This window comes from Pimephales promelas, chromosome 7 (genome assembly GCF_988280905.1).
Source record: "Pimephales promelas chromosome 7, fPimPro1.hap1.1, whole genome shotgun sequence".
In the NCBI taxonomy this organism is placed as follows: Eukaryota; Metazoa; Chordata; class Actinopteri; order Cypriniformes; family Leuciscidae; genus Pimephales; species Pimephales promelas.
Genome location: NC_142775.1, coordinates 15,171,838 through 15,184,687, shown reverse-complemented (window position 1 = coordinate 15,184,687; position 12,850 = coordinate 15,171,838). Strand labels below are relative to the sequence as shown.

The 12,850-nt window shown below is 37.8% G+C and overlaps 1 protein-coding gene across 8 annotated transcripts in view; it reads right to left on the bottom strand.

The window, feature by feature from the left end:
- The window catches only part of sema5ba (sema domain, seven thrombospondin repeats (type 1 and type 1-like), transmembrane domain (TM) and short cytoplasmic domain, (semaphorin) 5Ba), a 179,560-nt gene that overhangs the window by 65,504 nt on the left and 101,206 nt on the right, over window positions 1-12,850 (bottom strand). The gene's annotated exons all lie outside the window — the stretch shown is intronic.

The window sequence follows — 12,850 nt, the reverse complement described above, 5'->3', positions numbered from 1 at the left end:
AGACAAATACATCAATCTACAAGATAATAAAACATTAAAAATGTTCAAAAAGACTATGCCCCCACACCATAGATCTCAAATGTAATTTGTATTTCTGAATAGGATAAAGTTTGGCTAATTAAAACGGCAAGCTTCTTTTAAAGGCTACAAACCAGAAACTGTAATAGAGAACATATGCAAACATAAGAGAGAACATATGCAAACATAAGAGACCCTTCAATGTAAGCAGATTGTAATTGCTGATGGTAATTGGTTTAGTGTATTCATGACTTGAAGCACCATATCGGAGTATACAGTATGTGAATGAGATTTGAGAACTAAAGCAGAGGTAATTTTTTTTTTTTTGTCGTTTTAGAACGCCAGCATCCTTTTCCATTTTCTTACACATAGAAAAAAAAAAGCTCATGAACCAAATTGTATTTTCAAGCCTAAAGAAAGTCATAAGGGCTTGAAACTACAAGGATGAGTAAATAATGTTAGAATTTCCACATTTGGGTGAAATAACCATTTAATACTCAAACAATTGATTAGATATATACATTTAGCTACCTCCTTGGTGGTCAAATAGTTAAAAATCTGTCAGGTACGACACAATGCCACACAGATCTGGCGCTCTTTTGTTTGTGTTTGCATTCATGTGTTTCAGGACTGAGGCATGTTTGTGATGGATGCCTAAGTGGTGAGTCATCGTTCAGGTCATTAACATCTTGTCTGTGAGCTCCTGTTTTCTGGAAGAATCCGTCAGCTTAACCCTGACCTTAGCCACGGCAGTCCCTCTCTTCACACCACATTGGAACAATGCCAGCCCTCCAATGCTATTCCCAAAGACCATTCTGAAGAGGCAGGCTGTGAAAAGCACACTGTATGCCATGTTTGGCGAAGGCTTCAATGTGAAGCTGGAAACAGCCACCATTGGGGAGGGGGTCAGTATCCACCAGGCAGTGGCGGATGGTGTTGGGAGAGCTTTTCACTGGTGGGAGGTTTGAATCTTTGAATGATAAATTACCTTTGACAAGCGTTATGCCAAAGAAGATGAGGTAATATATAGATTAAAAGTAAGCAGAGGCAATGACGTAATCGTTTGTTCATTAAAGGCACAATATGTACGATTTTTTCACAACAAGAGGGCGCAGTTTCCAACTATAACAAAGGTGTAGGTTGATGACGCAGTGATGAGCTGAATGATGGGACTTGCCGTCAAGCTGATGGATCTAATAATGTTTATGGATGAGTGCAAACATTCATGTTTTTTTAACATTACTGTGGTATGAAGCAGGTCGCGATTGCTAAAGAGACAGATATCACACGCGAGTCCCGCGGATATTAAGGAATAAGGACATTTCATTCTACTGAACTACCCGCAAGTGCTGGATTACTCACACAGGTCAGTTTTTTAGACGAATTGAACTTATGAGGTAACGCAGTGCTGCTTCACTTGGTCTAACGTTACACTATCACACTAAACGGCATTTAAATTGAAAGTTATAATGTTATACTACGTGTTAGTTCGCTTGCTAAATGAACTAGCAGTAAGTTAGATCAACATTAGAATAACATACTGACCATATTATAACATTTGATTATGTTGAGCTAATGCTATATATCGTTGATTTGTTTTATGTATTTGCTCACCTGTCTAATTAAGCTGTCAAGTCGTGATTCGTGAAGCTCTGTCAAGTCCAAGTTAGTCGCGGACGTGGAGTGCTCGGCATCCCAAAAACGCCACACTGATATTGATATCCTCATTTTAGTTCTCCTCGTTTGTCCCAAAGTCTGCTTGCCATGGTCTATATTTGAAAGAAACAAGAACTGCGTCCCGCTACGTCTGTCGCCATGGTTACGGCAGTATGAACAGAAACCGAAGATAGTACGGATATTGCGTGATTGACAGGCGAAATTGTTTCCGGGACGGCCACTTATTTAAAATGAAATAATAATCTCTGAAATAAAAATCTTTGGAGACTTTTGGGAATATTGTAAGTACACAACTGCAGGAAATATGTCACACTGTGCAAGTGATTTTTGGATTTATTTATTTTTTACAAAATTCTTACAAATTGTAGCTTTAAGCTCAAGTATGGCTCAAGTACCTTGTCATAAACAACAAAAATTATGTATTATTCATAAACTAGATTTCATAAAACAATATATAATAAAATAATAACTGTTAAAATAAATTCACTTTGTTTAAAAAAAAAATAAAAATAAAAATGGTAGTTTTAATACTATGTGATAATATTATTACTATTAAAGAAATATATAATTTTAACTCATTTCAACCTGAAAAAAGTCAGTTAAATAAATAATAAAACAGCTACAATAAATCACTTTTAAACTAAAAACAACTGGTACTGCGAGTGAAAAATAGACTCATAAAGTATCTTACAGTACTCTCAAACATGAACAGTTTGAGTAAAATGGAGACATACTGTATGCTAAGAAAGATAAATGACAGCTTCACATCTCTATGATGCTTGAATAACAAACGATGCACTATAAAGTCCAAAATGCACTTTTTTTGTTCATTTAGAATAGCTGTAAAACTCCCTCAAGGCTATAAAAGATGCTGAGATCACAGATGAGCATCCGTTTGACTTACAAAGCTGTCAAAGAGAGAATCACAGTGAGGCATGTGTGCTTAGACTGTTCAGTCTAATGTGGCTCTGCATTTGTATCTCACTAGTTTAATGAGGGCACCGCACTAGCTCAGAATACACACTTGGCTCCACTATTTGTGGCATAATTACTCAAACTTCATCTGTTCTAATAATGGTGGCGGCACCAAGCGCCCTGCCCCTGGCATCCCCATGAAAAACTATCATGAATTTTTCATGGAAGGATAAAATAGTTGGGATTATTTATACATAAATTAGTGAGCCACAGAAACAACGCTGGGGAAGAAAATGCATTCCATTCACTTCAAGTATTGAGGAAATGTTAACACGAGCACATAGGGCATGCAGGATGGTGGAGAATTACACAGTTTGCAGGCTGTGTGCTTCCGTTGATAAGGCTATTGTCTTGGTGGCATATTACAAGTGTTATAAATGGAAAGCGTATCATGGGACACTGCACCTGTCCTCAGGGAAGCTTCAAGCACTTGTTACTTATCATTATGAAGACACATTTTCCTTTAGTCAATTTAAAATGAATCTTCCCATAACATGGTGACAAATGAAAACTTACAATATATTCATCAAATATATCTCACTTAACTACATGTGTAATAAAAACCGCATGTATAATTAAAAGGAAAAAGATTTGTTTGTTAATAAATTATGAAAAATATGAAACATTTACACATCATTATGAACAAATTTAAGCACATTTTAAAGGTTCTCTAAGCAATGTGGGGCCAAAACATTTTTTTGTCACATACATCAAACGTCTCTTCACTATCGGCTAGCTGCCTGTCCCCTAAACACACTGTAAAAAAACGCGGTCTCTGTAGACACCACAGGCTCCACAAACGGCAACAAAAACAATCATGTCTTACCCGGACCACGAAACCTAACAAACAGTGTTCCAGCCAATCACTGGCAAGAAGTATTTGAGGGTGGGTCTGGGGGGTTAGTGGGCGTGCACATGAAGGGTGTGTGTGTGTGTGTGAAGGAGAGCAGCGAAGCATCAGAGGGAAGTTTGAAAAATGGCCGACACGACCAAAGAGACGTCGTTCTGAAGAACAAATTAAAAAGAAGGAGTCGGATAAAGAATGTGCAAAGTTCCGAATTTACATCGGTAGCAAAGCTTTTGAACGATGGCGAGAACTCCGGTGGCAGAAGGGCTTACAGTCCGACATTCAGGTTGCTCTGTTTTTGCTGGACAGGTGGGTAACGTTAAATTGTTTTTTTTCTTCTAAATTGACGCTTATGTTCGCCAAACCCACACAAGGATATAATTAGCTAGAACTATGCACGTTCACAATTATTTCAGGAAGCACAGAAGGGAGGGGAAGGGAGGGGGAGGAGAGGAGATGAGATGAGATGCGGAGGAGGGAGCTAGCCTCCGATTTGTTTGAAAATATTCCGAACGTCAACACCCAGGATCGCTTAGAGAACCTTTAAAACAAAAGGCTCAAACTAAACTCAAACCTTCCTGGCTTTTAAAAAACAGGCCTAGACACTGCAAACACGTTTTGATTTCATGTAAACTATATGTTTTTAAATTAGTCTTTTTTTCTCCCCTGCAGACATAGTTTTGAATTTAATATTTCTGTTTTCCAACAATAGTCTTAGGGTGTGAAAGTGAAGCACCTAAGCATCCGCTAAATGTAAAAGAGGAACAGCCTAATTAACAGCCTGAAAGTTGCTTTTGTATGTCAAACATAAAAATCTTAAAGGGATACTCCACTTTTTTTGGAAATAGGCTCATTTTACAACTCCCCAAGAGTTACACAGTTGAGTTTTACCGTTTTCGAATCCATTCAGCCGATTTTCTGATATTTAGAAGAATATTAGTAACCAGACAGTTTTTGGTCTCATTGACTTCCATAGTATATTTTTTTTCCTACTATGGAAGTCAATGAGACCAAAAACTGTCTGGTTACTGATATTCTTCTAAATATCAGAAAATTGGCTGAATGGATTCGAAAACGGTAAAACTCAACTGTTTAACTCTGGGGGAGTTGTAAAATGAGCCTATTTCCAAAAAAAGTGGAGTATCCCTTTAATCATTCTTGTGTGTAAAAATTTAGGATAAAAATTAAGATCAATTTACTAGTAAAAAACATTAAGACTTGTCTTCAAGAAAATCTTTAAAGTTTATTTTTCTTACTCCACTGGGAAATCAAGTCTTCTCTTTCACAATTTTTGATCTGAGATAATGTTTTTTTTTTATTTGTTTACATATTTTACCAGAAACCAAATTGAACATACTGAATACTTGCAATGCAGGACTTGAGTTTGCGTGCACACACTCTCTTCCCTCCAAAACTTCACTGGTTTGGGAGAGAAATGTCATTTGCATACTCATTAAGGAGGCCCCTGATTAAAAGTGAGATGGCTCCGCCCCCTTCTTGCTGGCTGGAGGTGCAAAGGCTATCCGTCTCATTGGCGGATCTTCAAGGTCTGTGTACTTCAATAGGCAACCCGAGGCACCGCCCTGTTTTGTCCTTTAAAAGAGTGCCCTATTCAAGCAGCCCCATCCCCATTTACCACCGCCCTCAAAGATGTGACATGACTCTCAATACCTTCGCCTCATTGTCTAAGAACGCTGAACCTTACACAAGAGGGCGCAGATCCGCACTCTACCATCTCATCCTACCCTCACGCCATTGGATCTACCACAGCCGTCTCTCTCTCTCTCTCTCTTCACATTCCAGCACAGCCTTTTTTCCCAACACCATATTCACCATCAGAAAAACAGAGCAAGAGGAGCATGGGGGTGAACACCCAACTCTGTAGACCATGTTTTTTTCAAGGGGCGTGTGTGCCCAGGACACAAATAAGAAGCCCTTTGAAGGTTCACAGCTGTGCCGTCTGAACGCATTTACTTTAGGTTAGAAAAACAGGATGAGAAATAAAGCAACAGGTCAGTGTCTAATGCATAGCTCTAACAATGTGGTTGCAGCACAACACTGGAATAAAAGCATGTAAAGTAAATGTGTGGATGTGAGTGATGGCTTTAATTTAACAAGGCCATTTTGAGCGAACCCAAATGCCTCAGCGAGCTACGAAACTCCCTGACCGACTGAGGCACTACGGCATCACAGTGCTTTTCTGATACAGGCTTGAGCACACTTTTAAGCATAAATCTCAATAAAATTTGATTCGATTTATCCTAAGATTTTTCAAAAAGGAACATACACATATAATATACATATATACTATATATATAATATCGAGACACACAACATTCAACCCAAAAATAGTCATATAACCATTGCAATAACTCCGAAGCTATTCAGTTAAGGTAAAAAAAAAAAAAAACTGCATAGAGCTGCTTTAATAAGATTTTACTTTTCTACTTCTGCTTTTTACACTTTTTTATTATCTTACGCCATTGTGCCTCATCATTCACAAAAAAAAAAAAAAAAGAAAAAAACTTTTGTTAACAAACATATCCGACAGTCATTTTGTAACAAGACTAACAAGGGAATGCCTGCTGCAAGTCAAATGAAATGATTTTTTCTTTAAAGAGGCATTTCCCGCTGGGTTTCATTGCTGCAGTCTCAATACGTCTATATGTCACAAATTAGCCCACCAGTGACAAAGACAGCATAAATAATTAAATCTGGGAAAATTGCAGAGGGAAATTAATCATGAGTGGGTAGGATGAAATCAGCCCATATTCATCAAACTCTGAGGTCAGCGAGTTGAAACCTGCACCTTGGGCGACCGCTGAGTGATCATATCAAAAAGAAAGACGCTTAGCATTGCTTTCCTTCATTTTGATCTCCAGTCTGGAGCATCCTTTTCCTAAGGCCCCGGTCGTCCCGCGAGAGCCGAAATATGAAATATGTAGCGCGCATCAGAGCTGCCGCCGTGATCCAGCGACCCTCTGTCAGATCATTAGAATAAATGAGAGCAGCAGCCACCATTGTGCTCATGCATTTCCATCTGTTGAGCCGGATGCTGTTTCATAATCACCGCAGAGTATTTTGTGAACACTGAACATATTTCGAACCAAAACAAAACCAGAGCAGAATCTAAACAGCTCTTGTTCCCAGCTGCTATTTGTTCACGTCGGGTACTTCCTGTTTTATTGGTAACAGCTGAAGAGGGCAGTCACCTCTTGACCACAGGGGTCTCTCTCTGTCCAAAGCAGCTGTAACAATGTCTACTGAATGCAATACCCTCGTGGTATTGTCTGTTGACAGGGAGCAGAAACCTCTGTCTTGTCAATGCTGAGGGTGGCAGCTCGGATGTTTGCATTTTGAAAATAGACTGACCAGTGTACTTTTCAGTGCAAATGTGTGTGAATTCTGTGTGTAGAGTGAAGTTTTATTGACCTCTGAGGATGGGAAGAGAGACCACAGGGGAAATGGGAAAGATGAGGAGAATTTGTGATCAGCCATACTGTCATGAGTTACTTTCATCCAGAAGTGATCATTCTGTCATCATTTACTCACCCTCATTTTGTTCTAGAAGAATAGAATGGTTTAACCATGATGTTTTGGTCACGCAATGAAAGTCAATGAGGTCCAGTGTTGTTTTGACTAAATGACAACAGATTTTTTTTTTAATCTTTCAGGCCTATACCTCTAAAGATTCTTATGATTTGAGGTCAATTGGTTTCTTCTTTAAAGGGATACTCCACTTTTTTTGGAAATAGGCTCATTTTACAACTCCCTCAGATTAAACAGTTGAGTTTTACCGTTTTCAAATGTATTCAGCTGATTTTTTGATAATTAGAAGAATATCAGTAACCAGACAGTTTCTGGTCTCATTGACTTCCATAGTAGGAAAAAAAATATACTATGGAAGTCAATGAGACCAGAAACTGTCTGGTTACTAATATTCTTCTAAATATAAGAAAATCGATTGATTCAAAAAAGGTAAAACTCGACTGTTTAACTCTGGGGGAGTTGTAAAATGAGCCTATTTCCAAAAAAAGTGGAGTATCCCTTTAAAGAAGAAACCAATTGACCTCAAATCATAAGAATGGAGCATCTGACTGGGTTCCTGATGGTGCTTTGGGCTCTGAAATGGGTCAGAACCTTTAAAAGATTACCCATTTTTTACAGGTCCACCTTTACAGGTCTTGATAGCCAAATTGAAACATTGTGTATAATGTCAGGGGAAATGGTGATAGAAAAAAATCAGGCATGACCCTATTTCGAGAAAATTCTCAAGGTGGTTCATTGTAGAACCACATAATGAAAGGTTAATCTTGATTGCTGTTATCTTGGCCATGCAAAAATCACCAGAAGGAAGGCTGTGACAGCCAAATTAATCTCTCAGTTTAGGTTTACCTGTATAGCTTTTCATTTATTTATTGTATGACAAGCACTGATTTATTACCAAAATCCCTCATACATTTTCAGAGGCTAAATGAAAGATGCCCAGTTGCATGCTAGTGCTGTCTGCCATGACATTTACGACAATTTTTAAAAAGAAATGCTAAAGCAAAAGTTGCACACCAACATTGATGCTTTCCTTAGTAACAAAGACTAATAAAGCAGTGTTTATACTGTTCAAAAGTTTTGACTTTTGAAAAAACTATGCTCACAAAGGTTGCATTTATTTGTTGCAAACATTTAGTTTTTATCAATAAAAACAGTAATGTAAAATATTAATTCATTTAAAAGAACTGTTCTATTTTAAATCCATCTAAGCCTTATATTTTAATACATTTTAAAATACAATTTCTGTCCGGACCACAATCGCCAACCATAGACATTAGCATAGAGTTTGGATTGGCGGTATGGTTCTGTGCTGTGCATGCAGCCCTAGCATGGATAAAAGCAGGGAGCAACAATAACTTCCTTATGGTAAACAGAGATTTTAAAGTACAACATAACTGAGAATTTATTCTAGATAGCCTACTGTCACTTTTGGTCAATTTAATGCATTCTTCCTGGATTAAAGTATAAATGTATTTCAAAAATCTTACTGACCACAAACCTATGAACAGTAGTATATAATTAGCTTCTGATACACAACAAATGACAACCTAGAAAAAAGTAGTCGCTAGCCGTTCTAATACAATTGTGTCTGATATGAAAAAAAAAAAAAACATGACAATACATCAAACACTCCCCCACAGTTCACTTGGGTCTATGCATGAACTTGGACCACAAAACTATGAAGCGAATCAGACTGAGCAGTGGCTGGAATCCTCAGTGGCATCAAAATCCTATTCTTTTTCTTTCCTTCAGTGTACTATATGTACTTACATGACACAAAAACAAAGACAGAGAAGGGAGTTGTGAGACAGATTCCACTGAGAGATAGAGGCAGGATGCCATTATGAGTGTGTGTTTGCATGCAAGCTAGTGAAGTGGAGAGGAGAGATGATGGAGACTTGAGATAAACAATGACAGATTCCTCAAACTAACTTACTCCTGCATGGCCCATCTGTTTACATTCCGGTCCAAGGGCTTTATCTCATTCGTGGCTCCTTGGCAAAAGTGAATAATCCTTTCCCATAGCTCTTCATTCCCCATATATTACATCACATCACTTCACAGTGACCCTAAGGTCAAGCTTCCTGTCATGTTCCATCTCCAGAAGTCCTGGGCCTCTGATGTGTCAGATCTAAGCTTCTCAAGATTCGGAGACCCTTGTTTTCCACATGTTAAAGTTATTGAAAACATGATGTAAATATATGAATTATACATTGATTCATTTTAAACAAATCAAAACTCTTTATTTATTATATAATGTAAGCTTTCCCTTAGCATATTCACAAAATACAGTAACACTTTAGTTTAGGGTCCAGTTCTCACTATTAACTTGCTTATTAGCATGCATACTAGGATATTGGCTGTTTATAAGCACTTATAAAGCACAGATTAATGCCTTATTCTGCATGACTATAACTTAACCACTAATTTGCTAACCATTAACGACCAGTAAATAGGAGTTTATTAAGTAAAAAGTCATAGCTGTTAGTTAGTTAATATACGGTATGCACATGACATCTCCGTTGGCCGGAGTGACTGTGGTCACACCCACTAAGTGGCAAAAAGACTGAGTGGCAGCATTTGTTTTCGAAATTTATTTTTTCCATTTCAATGAACTTAAAATTTTAAGGCAACCAGGTTACTTTTTTTTTTTTAAGTTAAACCAACAATATTTTTTTACAGTGTAGAAACAACTAGACTCCAGGCAGAGAAAAGTGGATTTGCAGTTATCATTTTTGTCAATATGCTGAATTTAGGGGTAAAATCATACCCTATATATTGTACTACTGACAACTCATCAATTAAATATTTATATCTTATATTCTGCATAATTGGGCATTTTTTTAATAAAAAGACAAAAGGGCTGGTTTTAGGGCTGTTTTAGGGCTGGATGACATTGATATAAGTGATCACCTGGATTTAGACCACAGGCAAATTCACTGTATGTATTTCCACAGCATATCCTCTATAGTGAGGATTGGACCCTAATCTAAAGTGTGACCAAAAATTCACATATGCCAAATTCTTCAATAAAATAAAATAATGTATTATAATAGTTGATGTGTATGTAGGCACAATTTATATTTGTCTACCAAACATTTTAAGGAAGTAAGCATAGACCGCCAGATCAAAGATCATTAGAAACTCAATCAATTGTATATAAACTTCTATCTGGTAGCGTAGATCCAAGAAAACTCATACCATACATCTGTCCGACTATGTCTGTGTTTTTGTGAATGGATTCCTGCATTCCAGTTCATTTCACAAAAAAAGCATTTAGATGATGGGTAAACTTTTGTTTTTCGCCACAGCATGGTGCACGATCGTCTATTTTCACATTAGATTCAGCCATAATGTAAATGAATAGCCATGAGCACATAAATAGAATACTTTAGGCTTTGAGAATGAATCATTATGATATTTTTCCTGAGCAATTTCATTAGTAAGATATGACAGATTCAATAACGTCTGTGGAGGCTCTGACTGACTATATGGTGCAGCCACAGTTCTGACAGACTAAGTTCATCTCACATTGTAAACTGATCTGTGCAAATTTGGTTCATTTGCGCAAATGTGTACCAAAGGGACGGGATCATCAGTCGAGAAGGAAAGAGAAGCTGACAGAAGCTGTGTTTTGAATCTCTTTTCGATTGCTCATGTAATATAACCTACTTGCAGCATGAAGGAGTCTCAAGGAGGTACAAAAAGAGCGCAGTGTGTGGGTGGGACCCAATCACGGTACCTTGGGTTCCCCTATTGTGCTGGCATAATAACGCCAAAATCATCAGATGTTCCTGATCCCATGAGACGGCTGGTCCCCCATGAGGTGGAAGCAGAGGCATCATGCTGCCTCATGTATCCGTTTATATCTTGGGAAAGAGCAGCCGCATAGACACCCGACTGATCTCGTCAAAAACACTTTCTCGGGATAGACAAGTTTGGCATCTTAGAAAAAATCTAATGCTTTGATGATAGCGGTAGTTATATAAACATGGCATGCTTTTCATCCATCAATCATGTCTATGCACCCTGTGTTGATTCATAATGCAGTAGTTTAAAATAATGCAAAAAAAAAAAAAGATTGTCACCATAGACCCAGGTAAATCAAATTTCTGGAGTTCAAAGTGAGAAGATATAGTCCCTGACAAAAGTCTTGTCGCTTATCTATTTTGTAGAATCACCTGCTATTAACCGGACTTTTAATTAATCAATTGGTGTTAGAAATAGCTCATATGAAAGCTAAAACTCTCCCAAATGATGTTTAATGCACTGAAATAAAAAGGTTTTGTCGCCTATAAAAAATTGAACAAAGTTTCTGCAAACACAAAAATATGTCAGCAAATGAAGTAGTGGTGCTGTGAGATTCCATGAGCTTGAAGGACTGAATCCATGCGGTTGGGCAAGGATTCATACAGTTTATTGATGAAGTCCTCGGGAATAACAAAGAAAGCAGTCTTGCCTCCCAGAGTTCATCAATATTCTTTGGTTTTATCTTCCATGCTCCTTCTTTCATCCTATCCCACATATGCTCAATGGTGTTCATGTCTGGTGACTGGGCTGGCCAATCCTGGAGCATCTTGATCTTCATCGCCTTGAGGAACTTTGATGTGGAGATGGAAGTATGCGATGGAGCACCATCTTGCTGCAGAATTAGGCCTCTTTTATGGTTGGGAATATAAGAGGTAGCTAAGATTTCTTGTTATTTTAGACTATTGATGTTGCCTTCCACGCTGCAGATCTCTCGCACACCCCCATACTGGATGTAACCCCAGACCATGATTTTTCCACCACCAAACTTCACTGTTTTCAGGGTGAATCTGAGGTCTAGTGTACTGGGGTTGTTTTTATACACACCTGAGACCTAATTGATCCATTATTTGTCACAGGTGAAGCTCAAATGACAAGGCGACAACACTTCTGTCTTTGCAAATGTTGACTCAGTGGGCTTTACCAAGCTGTGAATATTAGTATACTTTTTGAAAGTTTAATTTTGCACCGAAACATTATTGCAAAAGTTGTTGGAACTGAAATGAGCCATTTCTTGTAAAAAAAAATAAATAAAAAAATCTTGATTAGAAATATGTTTCAGTGGCACTTCAGATCAATTTGTACACAAGCGACAAGACTTTTATCAGGGACTGTATACTACAAGTCAAAAGTTTGGTTTTAGATTTTAAGAACTGAAATGGAGATATAGGAATTCAGGATATGGGAATTTGGTCCAAAAGGATAGACAGTTTCAGACTGTACATAATCTGAACTTCTTGTATGTAGTCTTGAACTACATAGAAACTTTGTCATCGTTTGGTTTTCAAAATCCGGGAGATTGGTGCGGGGACCGTTCGGTGTGACAAGAGCTTTGGGGGGATTGCTTGCTTTCGGGTTCAGCTTTCCACAACTGGGGTATTGGTTGTCAGGTTGAGATGACAAACAAGTTGAAATTGTATACGGTGTGTGGATTGTGTGAATATAATGCATTCAATACAAGATCTAGCAAGTGGTCAACATTAGACAAACATATTGGTCCGATTATTCATAAAGGACCATGCAAAGAGTTTCCTGGGAGAAATAACAAACCGGGAGGGATACGGAAGATAGGGCCAAAAAACAGGAGAAACTCTGGAAAAACGGAAGTGTTGACATGTATGGTTTGTGTGTACAATATTTAATAATTAAATATTGTGTTGGCAAAGTGGATAATGTGGCTTTATAAGGCCAGACACTTACGTGTCTTTATATTATTATTAATATCATTTTACCAAAATCAAGCTCAAATGGAGTTAC